General features: G+C 47.5%; 1 long non-coding RNA gene across 1 annotated transcript; it reads right to left on the bottom strand.

The window, feature by feature from the left end:
• Positions 1-375: 375 nt before the first annotated feature.
• On the bottom strand, positions 376-876 carry LOC143099765 (uncharacterized). Its single transcript, XR_012981741.1, has 3 exons — positions 807-876; positions 600-714; positions 376-477 (listed from the first exon to the last, which is right to left on the bottom strand). It is a non-coding gene; the product is annotated as an uncharacterized LOC143099765 (long non-coding RNA).
• Positions 877-13,742: the final 12,866 nt, after the last annotated feature.

Below are 13,742 nucleotides of genomic sequence, written 5' to 3'. Positions count from 1 at the left end.
CATAATTGATAGACAAACTGGAATTGTCCATAGACTTTTCATGATCATTCCGGCGGCATGATGGTCATGATGGCCTCTCTGATGCGCTGTGCGTAACCTGCTTGCGGTGCATGCAGGACCTCTGGGTCAACCTCCGGAGGAGGAAGGCGAGTACCACCTGTGTTCCACTCGGGCAAATAGTTCTCCTTGTGGATTTCGCAGACGTTGTGGAGTATGCAGCAAGCATGAACAATGTCCGCCATTACTAGGATGTCCACATCATTGCGCTTGGCAAGACACTTCCAACGGCCTTTCAAACGCCCAAATGCGTTCTCCACCACCATTCGAGCAGAGCTCAGACGGTAGTTGAAGCGGTTTTGTTCTCGGGTCAGTTTGACGGTGATGAGTGAACCCCTTCATAAGCCACTTCTTCAGCGGATAGGCTGCGTCTCCAATTATGTGGATGGGTACCTCCACGTCATCCACAGTTATGGATTTCTGTACACAAATCGAATAAATATTGTTAGGCCTACTATATGGATGATGCGCGTAGCCTATGCAGAATTCAGTGATAGGCATGTACATGCCTAAATTAAGAATGCCCAATGTTTGATACGTACCTCACGTGGAAACAAGTAACCATCTTGTTCTTCGGCCACTTGGAATAGGAACGAGTTGGCGAGGACCCTGGCATCGTGTGTGGAACCCGGCCACCCCACATAAGCATCTGTGAAGCTACATAAAAGAAAACCCCATTAGCTAAACAAATCTTCAACTGCACGAGCTATATTTTCAACAACACAGGACTCAATAGTAATGATGCTTACCAGCATTCGTGGTCAACAACCGCTTGTAGCACAATGGAATGCCAGCCTTTCCTATTGTAATAGGAATTTGGATCATCCCTCGGTGCAATGATGGGAATATGAGTTCCATCGATGGCACCTGCACACATTGGGTACCCTCGGGCCGTGAATCCATCCACTGTCTTCTGAAGTTGATCCCCTGTTGGCATGGAGATGAAACGCGCGGACAGGTTGTCTTTCAAAGCTGCGGTTACTTTGCGCACAAGGACACAGACCGTAGAGATCTCGATACCGAATAGACAACCTATTGTCCTGTATTCACCTGGTGTAGCATACCACCATAGGACAATGGCCAGTCTGAACCTATTGTCCTGTATTCACCTGGTGTAGCATACCACCATAGGACAATGGCCAGTCTGAACCTATTGTCCTGTATTCACCTGGTGTAGCATACCACCATAGGACAATGGCCAGTCTGAACCTATTGTCCTGTATTCACCTGGTGTAGCATACCACCATAGGACAATGGCCAGTCTGAGGCCTGGTTCCAGAGGTTTTCGCCATCGTGTACTCTGGCGGGTCAATGCTGGAGCCACCAAACTTAGGACGTACTCAAATGTACCGCGGGTCATTCGAAAATGCTGCACCCACCGTGCATCATCAAAGTTCTCGAGAACATCAGTCCAGAATACTTGGCCGCTTGGTCTCGCGATTCTCCACATCCTCCCTTGCTGTTGACGCTGGGCAAACAGTAGAATCACTGCAGCTCTCTTTCTCCTGTAACGCATTCGTTCACGACGACATTCATTGTCGTAATCTGCTCGAATTGACTGTAGGTCACGCTCCAATCTTTCATCGATGCTGCGGATGTTGTGGATGTAACGGAAAACATGCTGCATTGTTGCAACAACATTCGAAACGAGCGCGATGTATTCACCCTCCATGCTGTAGCCTATTACTAGCCCTCCTGTGACAGCGGCCGCATATATTCTGCGTCACATGCCTCTTGCGAACTTGGGCCCTACGTCATATGTCAGCCCCCACCCCACCCCTCACTCAACCACACGGAGATTCTGTAATGTGCGTGTATGTAGTTCACACATACGTCCGTGTAAGGTCAGTATTAGGTCCGCAGTTTAGCATCATATCTGAATCATCCGTAGGGTAGGACCTCCGTTTGACAAACCTCCTCATATACTCCGGAGGTTACGTCTGAAAGCGCTTATAGTTAGCTAACCGCTGCTAACGTGCTAGCATCGTCACGTCAGGCTGTGCACAGTAGTGTAACATTTATTCACCACAAATTAATAAAGTTGAGTGGTTCTGCAATGTAGGCTATGTTTCCGTTTTTTTGCAGTACCATGTCCCTTACATGACATGGCCCAGTGTCCTTGTAACATGCATGCAGCAAACCTAGATATGAATGTGATTTCAGCCCGACTTTCAACATTTCTTTCAAGAAGACACGTAAACCACAAAGACCCGTAACGAGGGATCTGGAATGTTGGTTACCTAGCAACCAAGACGCTGTCTATTGAAAAGGGAACTATTTTTGATGCGTAAGAACGATGTCGAAATTAACATTTTTAAACAATATTGGGGTGTTTTCAGATTATTTAGTTTGTGGTAGAATTGTTGTATAAAAGCAATATAGCACTCGTGATCGTGGGATTGGTCATGGATATTCCCACGGCTGTTGTTGCTGCGCCACTCGGCCTCCGGCCTCGTGGCTACGGCCGAACAACACCCGTGGGAATATCCATGACCAACCCCACTCTCACTCATGCTATATTGCTTAAATATAAAGTAGTAGTTTTGCTTTTCCCAAAAGCTACTTGCTTTGCAGGGTTAAGTCAATGTGTCAAACAGCAATCTTATTATAAATCACAGGAATACATAAAATGTTAATATGGATGGCCTTGGGTATGTATACATACACTATATGAATATGTAAATGAAATCACATCAATAAGATCAGGCCACAAGTAAACAATTAAATAGCTCGTCTGATACATTAACCAGCATTAATGTTTTCATCCAGAGAGTGATCCATGTCAGAATCTCCCCATTCTTCAGCACTTCCTTAAAGGCAGTCCAACAGACAGACATTCTTAGCACATGTTTTTAAATAGACTCTGGTGAATGTGGTTGGTTTGATTGTGGCAATGTTTGGAGCACAAAAATCTCTTCATGGATAAATGGGTCATGAGGTTCTGTAAACCAACATGGTCTGAGAGCCAAATGCTAGTCATGCAGGCTAATGATGGGTTCAGTGATGGCATCCTATCAGCATATAATAAGAAGCACCTGTCATTCTGCTGGGATGGCGAGGGGTGTGTGTGGGTGGGGTAGGGGGGGGGTGATTGCGGGAGGCAAACTTTCTAAAGGGTGTAATCAAGCCTCAGGAGGCCCAATTGAATCCTTCCTCTTTCCTCTCTCCCCCCGCGTGGAGTCGCGCTCCAGCGCAACGCATCGGCGTCCAAACCACGCCTGACCGGGGACGGTTGAAAACGGATCTCCCCCTGGATTAGCAGAAGCCACGCAGCGGCGGATGGGCCCTTATTGGTTTATGATTGTCCGGAGCCTCTCTCCATTAGAGCTCTGATTGTTCAATGAGACATTATTAAGGGGCTTCCAACAGGAAGAGGAAAAAATTACACTCTTAATCATCCCTGTTTTGTTTTTTTGCCATGCAGGAAATATGAGGCCAGGCCAGCCTAGCGCCCCAAAATAGAGCCCAAAAGGGAAAAAAAAAGAAAAAAAAAGATGTGCCCCTGTCGTCGATTAAGTAAGGCTATTGTGCAATTTCATTTCTCTCCCAAACCCCCCCCCCGAACCCCAAGCCCCACCCCACCCCAGTATCCTTGCACAATGAGCAATGAGATTAAGCTCAATTTGGGCCCGTGGTTGGATTTCCCCACCTCCATCAGGGCCTAAGCCTGCGCCGTGTCAGCTCGGCCCCATGGGAAATCAGCTGTCTCCCGACAGGTCACCGCTGGCCCATGTATATATTCATGCACTTAATCTGGCATCGTTTCTGCACTGCCAGAGGAATTGGGGTGGTGGTGGAGGCGCGGGGGGGGGGGGGGGGCTGGTGTGCGGTCGGAGGCGGGGGGGTGGCGGTGTAGAAATGTATTCAATTTACACACAAGGTCCCCAGAAGGTCTATTACAGTGCTTACACACACAGTCCCCATTTAGTCCCCTAATAGAACACACATACACACACACACACAAGTGTGTCTTTCATAACATGGATCTTTTTGGTTAGCTGAGGCATTGTCGTTATTTTTCCTCGTCTTCTTCTTTCTTTTTGAGAGTGCGAGGCAGATGGAAGTTCATCAAACCGAACCTTGGTGCCCCTGACTGTGCACAGCTTCTTGTGGGAGGGTGATTTCGAATGGGAAGGGGTTGTGAGTCCTCATCCAACAGATGCTGAGAGTGTATTAGACGGATTAATTATTAAAACATGCTTGACAGATGAAAAGTGGGACCTCGGGCGAAAAAAGGAGAGAATGTTTATTCTTCTGCCATCCGCTGTAGCCGCTCAGCCTTCCCCTCACTCACTGGTTGTTGGGCACCTTGTTGAGGGATTTTTTTTTGGCAGGGACCCTGCATCACGAGGACCGTAAACTCGCACGTGAGCCACTATCAGTCGTCAAAGTGAGGACATCAGAACAAGTTGACACACGCCGAGGGGATTTGTTTCAGGTGATTACAGCGGTCAATCAGCAGGTGGTTATGAAGGCTTTCCAGCCCCGCCCCCCCCCCCCTCCCTACATCTCCCACCTAAAGAAACACAAGCAAGCCTTTCAAACATGCACTGCTACTCACGAAAACAACAACAATCGTATATTGCTCAGTCTTCTCCCAAAGAACTACCATCAACCGATACCAATTACAAAGAGCAGTCAGAAGCCTCTTCGGTGCACAGAAGAGAAACTACTGTGCTGTTCATGGGAAAGGACGGAGGAAAAGGATGGAGGGAAAGCTCTCCCACCACGTCACTCCTCCATGTTGAATTGCTCATGCATATTTATGACAGAAGAGGATTCCGGACGCATGCCAAACCTGCTAAACAGTGCCGATTTATGAGTCCTCCTTTTTAAGGAATAAGAAAAAAGAGAAAGCGCAAGGGAGTCAAGATGAGGACAAGCACTGGTGTGTTGCAGCAAGGCCAAGGATGGCCCGAGACCGATTTCCCAGCCAAGCTGATCTGCCCAGAACGCCACCTGCTCCAACAAGTCCCCAGCCTCCTGCAGAAAACATGTGACGATGCAAATTGGCAACAAATGATTCCAGCTACAGATCTGAGCACTTATGGCAATGCTGAAACGATCCAGAGAAAAAGATGGACACATCCTCCGGTTTCCCATTAGCCACTACAAACAGTCTGTGGCAAAGACCTTTATTATTCACATCGCTCTTCTTCGTCAATGGCCACTAAACCAAACACATACGCATGAATAAGGAAAACATGTCCTCATGTAAACAAGGCTGTTATTATAGTCAGCCACCCTCTTTATTATAGTACATCAGCTAAACACAGAAACAGGTGTATCTGTGCACACACACATACACACAATATTTCCTTCCCCCACCTCTGTACCACCAACACTGATGTGACAGAAACACACACACAATCTACCCCCCCATCCCCCTTTTTGTCAGCAGCACTGTAGCACCAATCAACACACTCCCTCAACACACACACAGACACCTACACGCACTCCCTCAACACACACACACGTTTGCACACGCTCCTGTTCTCGGGGGACTGGGTCTCAGATGCATATCAGTGTGATTAGTGCTCGGAAGCCTCCTCCTCGGAGCGATTACCATTCCCCCGGCGTGACCTACAGGTGTAGCCCAGATTAAGTGAATAAATTCATCGCCCCCCCAGGAGCGCTCCACCTGACCCCGCACACCCCACGCCGACTCCACCTCAATCAGGACGCCACCCCGGCCCCTGAGCCGCACCGGCCGCTCCCGATTGGACAGGACTCAGGATGCGGTGCGGACTGTGGTGAGGTGGTTGGGGAGGGTTAGGTGAGGGTGGGGGTGCGCTTGACAGGAGAGTGAAAGAGATACAGAGATTCAGAGGCATTCAGAGTGGAGTTCATGGAACAAATGCATGCATTTGTTTGTTTACGTATTTTGATTTCATATGAGGCGTTTCCACATGTGGGTTTGTGTTGATGTTTCTATGTATGTATGTGAGTGTATTGGTGTCTATACTTGTATCTGTCTGTCTGCCTGTAAATGTGAAGTGTAAAAAAAAACAAGTGCCTTCGGAAGGCCTCAGGCTCATGTTTTGTTTCCGGTAATTTCATCTGAAACCGGCTTGTTTGCCTTTTTTTTCCTCCCTTGTTGGACCTGTTGTGTTGACATTTATTTATTTTTTTTGCGTTTCCTCCCTGTTATTTGTATACGGCAAAGTGGTCCATTTTCCCCCTATCAAAACCACTTTTCTCGGCGTGTGTCAGGATGTCTTTTGAATTTACCTTCAGCTGCTGTCAGCAGCGCTGCAACCCGGGGCCAGCCCCCGTACGCACGGGTGGTACGAGAGGGGAGATGCCTCCCTCGCCCCCTTTGTGCTCAGGAGCAGGCAGCAAGCAAGCGGCTCAAAGCCTGTCAACACAAACACACACATACACACACACACACACACAGAGAGAGAGAGACACACACAGACACATGCTGGCAGTGCAGAACGCTCTTAGCAGCGCTTCCAGCAAAGACAAGGTTTGTTTGAAAAACCCTACAAGAAAAAGACAAAAAAAAAACGCCTGCTTCCATACACAATGCTCATTATGTGCTGGTTTCATCTCAGGCATATTTCTCATGCAAACTGTTAGAGGTTAACATGGGGAGAGAGAGAGGGAGAGAGAGACAGGGAGAGAGAGAAAGACTGTGGAAAATGCTACCTTTCTTGCACAGATCAAAGGAGCGATAAAATTACAGAGGCTAAAGGTTTGACCCCTCGGTAGAAAGCACCATGTCTCATTCTGTGGAAACCCCACGAGAGTTTACCGTCCAATTAGACAGATAATGACCAGAGCTGGACCGAGCCCAGCACACTGAAATCTGTTGGTAAATTGTCCATCCAAGACCCCTCATTGGCTGGAATGCACACACGCACACAAACACACACACACACACACACACACACACACACACACACACACACAATGTTCTTCTTCTTCTTACCACACAGAGGGAGCCAGCAGAATCAGTGGTTCAAGATGGAGGAAAATAGGAACAAACAGCTTGCCAAGCCAGACATAGACAGAGGGGGAGAGAGAGAGAGAAGAGAGAGACAGACATAGACAGAGGGGGAGAGAGAGAGAGAAGAGAGAGAGAGAGACAGACATGCAGAGAGAGAGGAACATCACAAATATAGAGACAGACAGAGAGAGATGCAAACAAGCTCAGACACTTTTTAAATGGTTTGCCCTGACACGCTGCATTTCCTTAGCTCAGTGTCAACTGCCACAGAACCATCACAGCTGACCAATGATGAAACCTCGCGCATAACTTTGAAGAACTGACGCCTTTTTGGAGCCGAGTTGTGCTATCAGACATACATGATGAAGTGGGGGACAGTGCGAGAGGAAAATAATGTCATGCCATGTTTGTTCCTGTCTCGGTCACTTGTGTGAGGACCAGATTGGTTATAACAAGACACTGGAAGCTGGAGCGCTTTGCCTAGTACATGATGATGAAGCATCATTCTCTGAACACGCGGCACATGGAAACAGAGAAGGAGTGGGGACAAACCGTCCCTTTACTGACAGCGTGTTCGTAACGAGAGCGCTTTCTTTTTGTTGTTGCCCAAATAAGCCATGGAATTTGAGGCCTTCACTTTTCACTTCACTTCATCTTCCTCCTCTTCTCCATCGTCTTCGTCTCTCTCTTTCTTTCTCTCTCTCTCTCTCTCTCTCTTCTCTCTTGCATGGATGACAGCACATTTGGCCCTTTGTCTCCGCGACATCAAACCGCTAAGCGGCTCTGGCACCCTGAAGACAGCCCGTACTTGTGGTTGTTGTTTTGAACTCTCCAGACTTTTGCTGCTAGCTATGTACAGAGAAGACCCATGGAAGGAGCATGGGGGTGGAGGGGGGGTAGAGATGGTGGTGGTGGGGGGGGGTAGGGAAGGAGCATGGGGGTGGAGGGGGGGTAGGGATGGTGGTGGGGGGGGGTAGTGGGCGGATGGGTGATGGTGGTGGCTGGTGGAGGGGGTGGAGCAAAAGGCAGTAAAAACCACAGCTCCACTCCACACTGTCCTTATGCATCCTGGCTGACCAGCTACATATTTAGGTGGTTGTCCTTTTAAAAAAATGTTTGGTCTCCACTGACACCGCAGCCATACGGTCAAACACGGTTAGCGTTTCATGCGTTTCATGCGAGTTCAGTTCAGAGATCAGATTCCAAGTGATCCTGTCTCTATCTGCGTCGCTGCTGTTGTTTTTTTTGCACCCCTTGCTGACATCCTCCAGGTTTTCCTCGGTTGCGTCAGGAATGCGCAGAGTGACCGCAGCTCTCCAGCTCTCTGGTCCCGTGTCATCCCCAACAAAAGACAGAGGCAACGAGACTGTGTTTGGGTTCTTCGATAGGCCCCAGGGCCAATCTGCCCCCCCCCCCCCCCCCCTTCCTCTGCTAACCTCCGCCATCATACTTTTTCAATTATGCTGCCTGAAGAGCTACGCCAACAGTTTGCATTTAAGTGTTGTTATGGATAAGTTTTGGGTCGGGACGGAGCAAGATGGTACCAAAAAAGTCCCTAGTCCAGTCCAAAGTTATCCAGTTGCCTCGACATTAAAGACAGTGTGTTATTTAACCCTGGACAAAGTGGGACATTCATGCCTATTGGATCCTCCATCTTTCCGTTTCCATTGAGAGAAAAAAAAATCTCAAGCCAAACGGGGGCCCTCAGTCTCCAGTGAGTGAGGCCAGCTCACCCTGTCATTATGCAGAGTTTACGTAGGAATCAAGAATATTACCGAGTCATTTAACCCCAATCACACTACATTAGCCTGCCTTAAATATCCACTCGTACTCTCCCCCTCTGGATTTCTCCCTGTTGCCATCTCCCCTCGGACCGGCGAGCGCTCATGGCCGACCGCTCTGCTCGTCTCGTCTGGATTGGCTCTTCATATGCAGTATTAATTAAGTGATAATGAAGTGGGATCGCTGAAGATTATGTCACCAGGAGTGAATTAATTTGAATAAGGCCCGGGTGGATTAGCGAGGGGTCTCAGCCACCATGCGGCCCGCACTAGAGGGAGAGAAAGAGAGAGAAAGAGAGAGAGAGAGAGAGAGAGATTCGGCGGGGGATCAGTTGGCCAAGGAGGAACATAAGGTCCATTTACATACAGGTCAGACCGCATGTGTGTGTGTGTCTGAAGGCGAGTGTGTGTTCGCCATGACAATACCTGTCTGTCCAGATCACTCCCCTGGCTACCTGTGGGAGTGGCCCCTCAGTATTGGGCATCTGATTAAAAAGAAAGGCCATCATTAAGATGGACAGTGTGCGTATCGCTTTGGCACCAGCAGTGGATCGGTACGGCTTGACATGGTTCTGTCCGGCACCGTGTCCAGCCCAGCCCTGCTCACTCTCTCTCTTTCTCTTTTTTCTCTGTGTGTCTCTCTCTCTCTCTCTCTCGCTGTTGTCGTTGTTATCAAATGATACAGTTGCTCAAGCGCAGCGTTTGAATCCTAAGGACCTTGGGGAGAGGATTTGTCTCTCGCAAGCCCCCTTCTAACGGGGATTAAGGGGATTAGCGACCATAAAATGACCAAGCTCCATCTCCCCCGAGCCACTCTGGCCCTTTTTTCCCAGCTCTCCCTCTCTTGCTCCTATTTCTGCTTCTCCTCGGGACCGGCCTGGAAAGACCCAGGGGCTGGTTTACAAAGTCCCCGACCCCCCCACCCCCCCCCCCAACCCCCCGCAAACCAGCCCGCAAAAAGAACGACTCCTTAGCATGACAAAAGGGGACCCAGCGATTTAGCTGATCCGCCAGCATGGCAGACAATGAACTCTCTTCTCGAGTCCAGCCAGCTCATTTTCATCTGAACAAATGGCATTACACTTGGCAGTGACATTGTTCTAAACTCGAACATGGCGCTCTGCTTTCTTCGCGGAGCTCAAGGTGTCATATTAATTATTTAAATCTGCAGAAAATTTTCAGCTCAATTCCTCCAAGGCCTTACCCAGTGCCAGAAGGTCTGGAATCCGCATTAGTTTTGTTAATTAGAGCTGAGTTGCGGGCTTTGATCTCAATGAAAATCTGAAAAAAAGGAAACTTCCAGAATGAATTATTTTGATTCTAACCTATTTTCTTTAAAGCGTTTTTCTCCCCCTCTCCCTCTCTTTCTCTTTCCTCTTTTTCTTATTATTCTATCCCTCCCCTCTGTCCTTTTCTGAGAGTGTTTGTCAAACTTTGACTTAAAGGCACACAATGGTGGCAGCTCAAGAGGTCAGGGCTTTAGAAGTTAACCAGCTTCATCGGGTCACTGAGAGAGACCAATACAGTAAACACCAGTAATCTGGTCATCCAATCTGACAGAGCACGTTCACACACAAGCGTTCGCCTCAAAAGAAACTAAATATGTAGTCACGTGCAAAGACACACTCTCTCTCTCTCTCACACACACACAGACAAAAAAAGGAGACACCCATGTAGAGTAGGAGGGTGGTCTTTGTGTGTGCTTGCTACAGTATCTCCTTATCTTCTCTGTTTTAATCCTGATTCATTCCTGAAAGCCCATAAGACAAATAAGCGTGTAATTAAAATCCTTGTTAAAGTACGTAGATAAATTACGAAGCCTCAGTAATCACTGTGCATGGGCTTACTCACAAAATAAATAACTTTGTCAGCTTTCATTGGCCTGAAGCCCCTATTCTTTTCCCCCATCTGAATGAGATTGTTTCTGACAAGATAGAAATTAGTAACATATTTGTAATCACTGAAGTTTATAATGCATATTATGTACGACAAGCCAGTTAATAAATGAATGACCTTGAAGTTGAAATCACAGCACTCTGACCTTGGGCTTAAGCCTCAACACAGGCAAAGTCTTTTTTTCTTTCATAACCATTTTCAAGTGTCTCACTTTTCTCGTTGTCAGCGCTAAGCCCCTCCGTGTAGCCTGACAAGCTCTGACTTATTGGTTCTTTCCTCTGTACGTCAGATGGGGGAGCAGCTCCGCGGTCACCCACATCAGTGGTGGTGGATGGGGATCTCCTGGAAGCTTCCGGCGCGGCTGTAATTTGTGGCGATATGACACACGACAGTCTCCTCAGCTGGAGGCCGTGTTGGTCCTCTTTGTTGGGCGAAATTTGACGTATTTATGCATAATTGAGAGTTGTTTGACGAAAAGAGCGGTGAGTGTTTCGTCTGGTGAGTGTGAGAGGTAGGGGGTAGTGTTGTATGTGTGTGTGTGTGCGTGTGTGTGTGTGTGTGTGTGTGTGTGTGATGTTTGGAAGTGGAGTCAGAAGGAGCTGTCTGATAGTACATGGCAGGATTGAAGCTTCACACAGACAGGGTGCTGTTTGATGAGCTGGAGTCAGAGGAGGCGCGCACACACACAAACACACACACAAACACTCTCACACACACACACACACACACACACACACACACACTGACACACACTCACGGCCTTGGTTGCCTTACACAAGCCGATACAAATGTTCTCTCTGACAGCCATACACTCACACCACACATAGACGCAAACACAGAAACAAGGTTTTTATTTTCACCCAAAACATAACCTGGGACAAACACTCACAAATATATGTATGTACAAAAAAAAACACATTATTTACCACAGCTTCACACAAACACACACATTTAGACATAAAAATCAAAACAGCCTACAATGCACCACAACAACCACGACATGGACCCTCACCAAGTGTACACAAACCAGCCAATCACAGGCCATGCCAACGGCATCTCCCTCTGTCTGTTACAGACACCAACACAACCAGCGACAGTTTCTTGCCAACACTGAGCACTGGGTGTCCTCGGTGTGGCTCTAAGTAGATTAAAATCTCCGCTTCATGAGGCTAATTCGTTTAGCTTCTCAGGGAGAACACGGCCGGCACAGCACCACGCCTGCACCGGGCCATGCCGAGGAGTTGTCCTTCAGCGGCGCCAAATGAGAGGTAATTGAAGCCCGACGTTATGGTCATGGAACGCCACATCCTCAGATGAAACATGAACAAGAAACATTTGGGAGTCTGGTGACCAAATTGACCCACCATGTAGGACACTGTATTTAATTTGTGTGGAAAAACGCCACTTGTGGGTGTCTCAGACAAAATTGATTTGCAGGTCCAGGACTTCTTTAGGTTCTCTAGACTAGTTTGTTGCCATCTTTATTTGCCACATGAGAGTGAATAAGTGCATGAGTGATTGAGTGTGTGAGAGAGAGAGTATGTGATCGTGTGAGTAGTGAGTGAGTTTGTGAGTGAGTAAATGCATGTGTGAGTGTGTGAGTGAGTAAATGTGTGCGCGAGGGCATGAATGAGTGTGTGTATTCTGTCCTGGCTAATACGTGAGCTGTATATGTAGACAGATAGCTAACAAGAAAGACCCAGTAGGCTTGAATCCAGTTTGAGTGCTTTACTGAAATGTTCTTTTTTGTAAAACTGCAACACAATGAAATTTACACAATGTTACCATAAAAATAAAATATGTGCCACAACACTGTACACACTTTCCTTCTTCCTTTTCAGGTTATAAATCAGGTAAGTAGGCTACACACTATTACTTAAACTAACACATCATTCTCCCAGTAGCTTATGCTCACACAGGTAAGTAGCAGGTAAGTAAGATTTAACAATGGTTCACACACAAACATAGCTTATAGCCTGAACGAGGCTTGACAATGACCTAGCAGTTTAAATAGCATCCTGCTAACGCTTGCTAACTCGCGATTAGCAATAGCCTAGTTGACACGGTTTTATAACTTAAAATAAGTGTCTGGAACACCACCTTGGACATTACAATGTCATAAAACAACTAAAATAACAAATTACATGAAAAACTCACTGTTGGTTCCACTCCAAGGCTGTGGAGGAGCACTTAACCATGCTTGCACACTGAAAGTGCCTGGTAAATAAAGCTGCAGTAACATAAACCACCACCAGGTGAAACTAAATCCCTCCCATTTACTGACAGGAGTCAGAACAGTGTGAGTGTGTAAATGTGTGTGTGAGGGCATGAATGAGTGTGTGAGTGAGTAAATGTGTGTGTGAGTGCGTGAATGAGTGTGTGAGTGAGTAAGTGAGTAGTGAATGAGTGAGTGAGTAGTGAATAAGTGAGTAGTAAATGAGTGAGTGAGTGAGTGAGTGAGTGAGTGTGTAAGTGAGTGAGTAGTGAATGAGTGAGTGAGTGAGTGAGTGAGTAGTAAATGCGTGAGTGTGTGAGAGAGTGAGTGAGTGAGTGAGTAGTGAATAAGTGAGTGTGTGAGAGAGTGAGTGTGTGAGTGAGTGAGTAGTGAGTGAGTGAGTGAGTAGTGTGGGAGTGAGTGAGTGAGTAGTGTGTGAGTGAGTGAGTGAGTAGTGTGTGCGTGAGTGAGTAGTGAGTGAGTAGTGAGTGAGTGAGTAGTGAATGAGTGAGTGTGTGAATGAGAGAGTGAGTGAGTGAGTGTCTGATTGAGTGAGTGAGTGTGTGAGTGAGTGAGTGAGTGAGTGAGTAGTGAGTGAGTGAGTGAGGGCGCTAGCATGTCTTACTCAGTGCCATGTGGGGCCTGCGTGCCTGCTTGCTCAGTTGCTCACTCACTCACTCGCTCGCTGTGCACGAATCCTCAGAGAGCACTGGTTTGATCAACTAGTTGCCTAAATAAGAGCTGTGTGGCTCCCACGGCACATCCAATTTAACACTCCCTTTTCTCGCACATTCAGATCTAGATCAAACTCCAGCCTAGCATCGCCCGACGGGCCCTG

Source organism: Alosa pseudoharengus, unplaced genomic scaffold (assembly GCF_046254945.1).
Source record: "Alosa pseudoharengus isolate Yale_2024_CS ecotype anadromous, Long Island Sound unplaced genomic scaffold, YU_APseudo_1.1 YU_APseudo_1.1_scf_3, whole genome shotgun sequence".
Classification (NCBI taxonomy): Eukaryota; Metazoa; Chordata; class Actinopteri; order Clupeiformes; family Clupeidae; genus Alosa; species Alosa pseudoharengus.
Note: the sequence above shows the minus strand (reverse complement) of the source record. Positions and strands in the feature narration are given on the sequence as shown.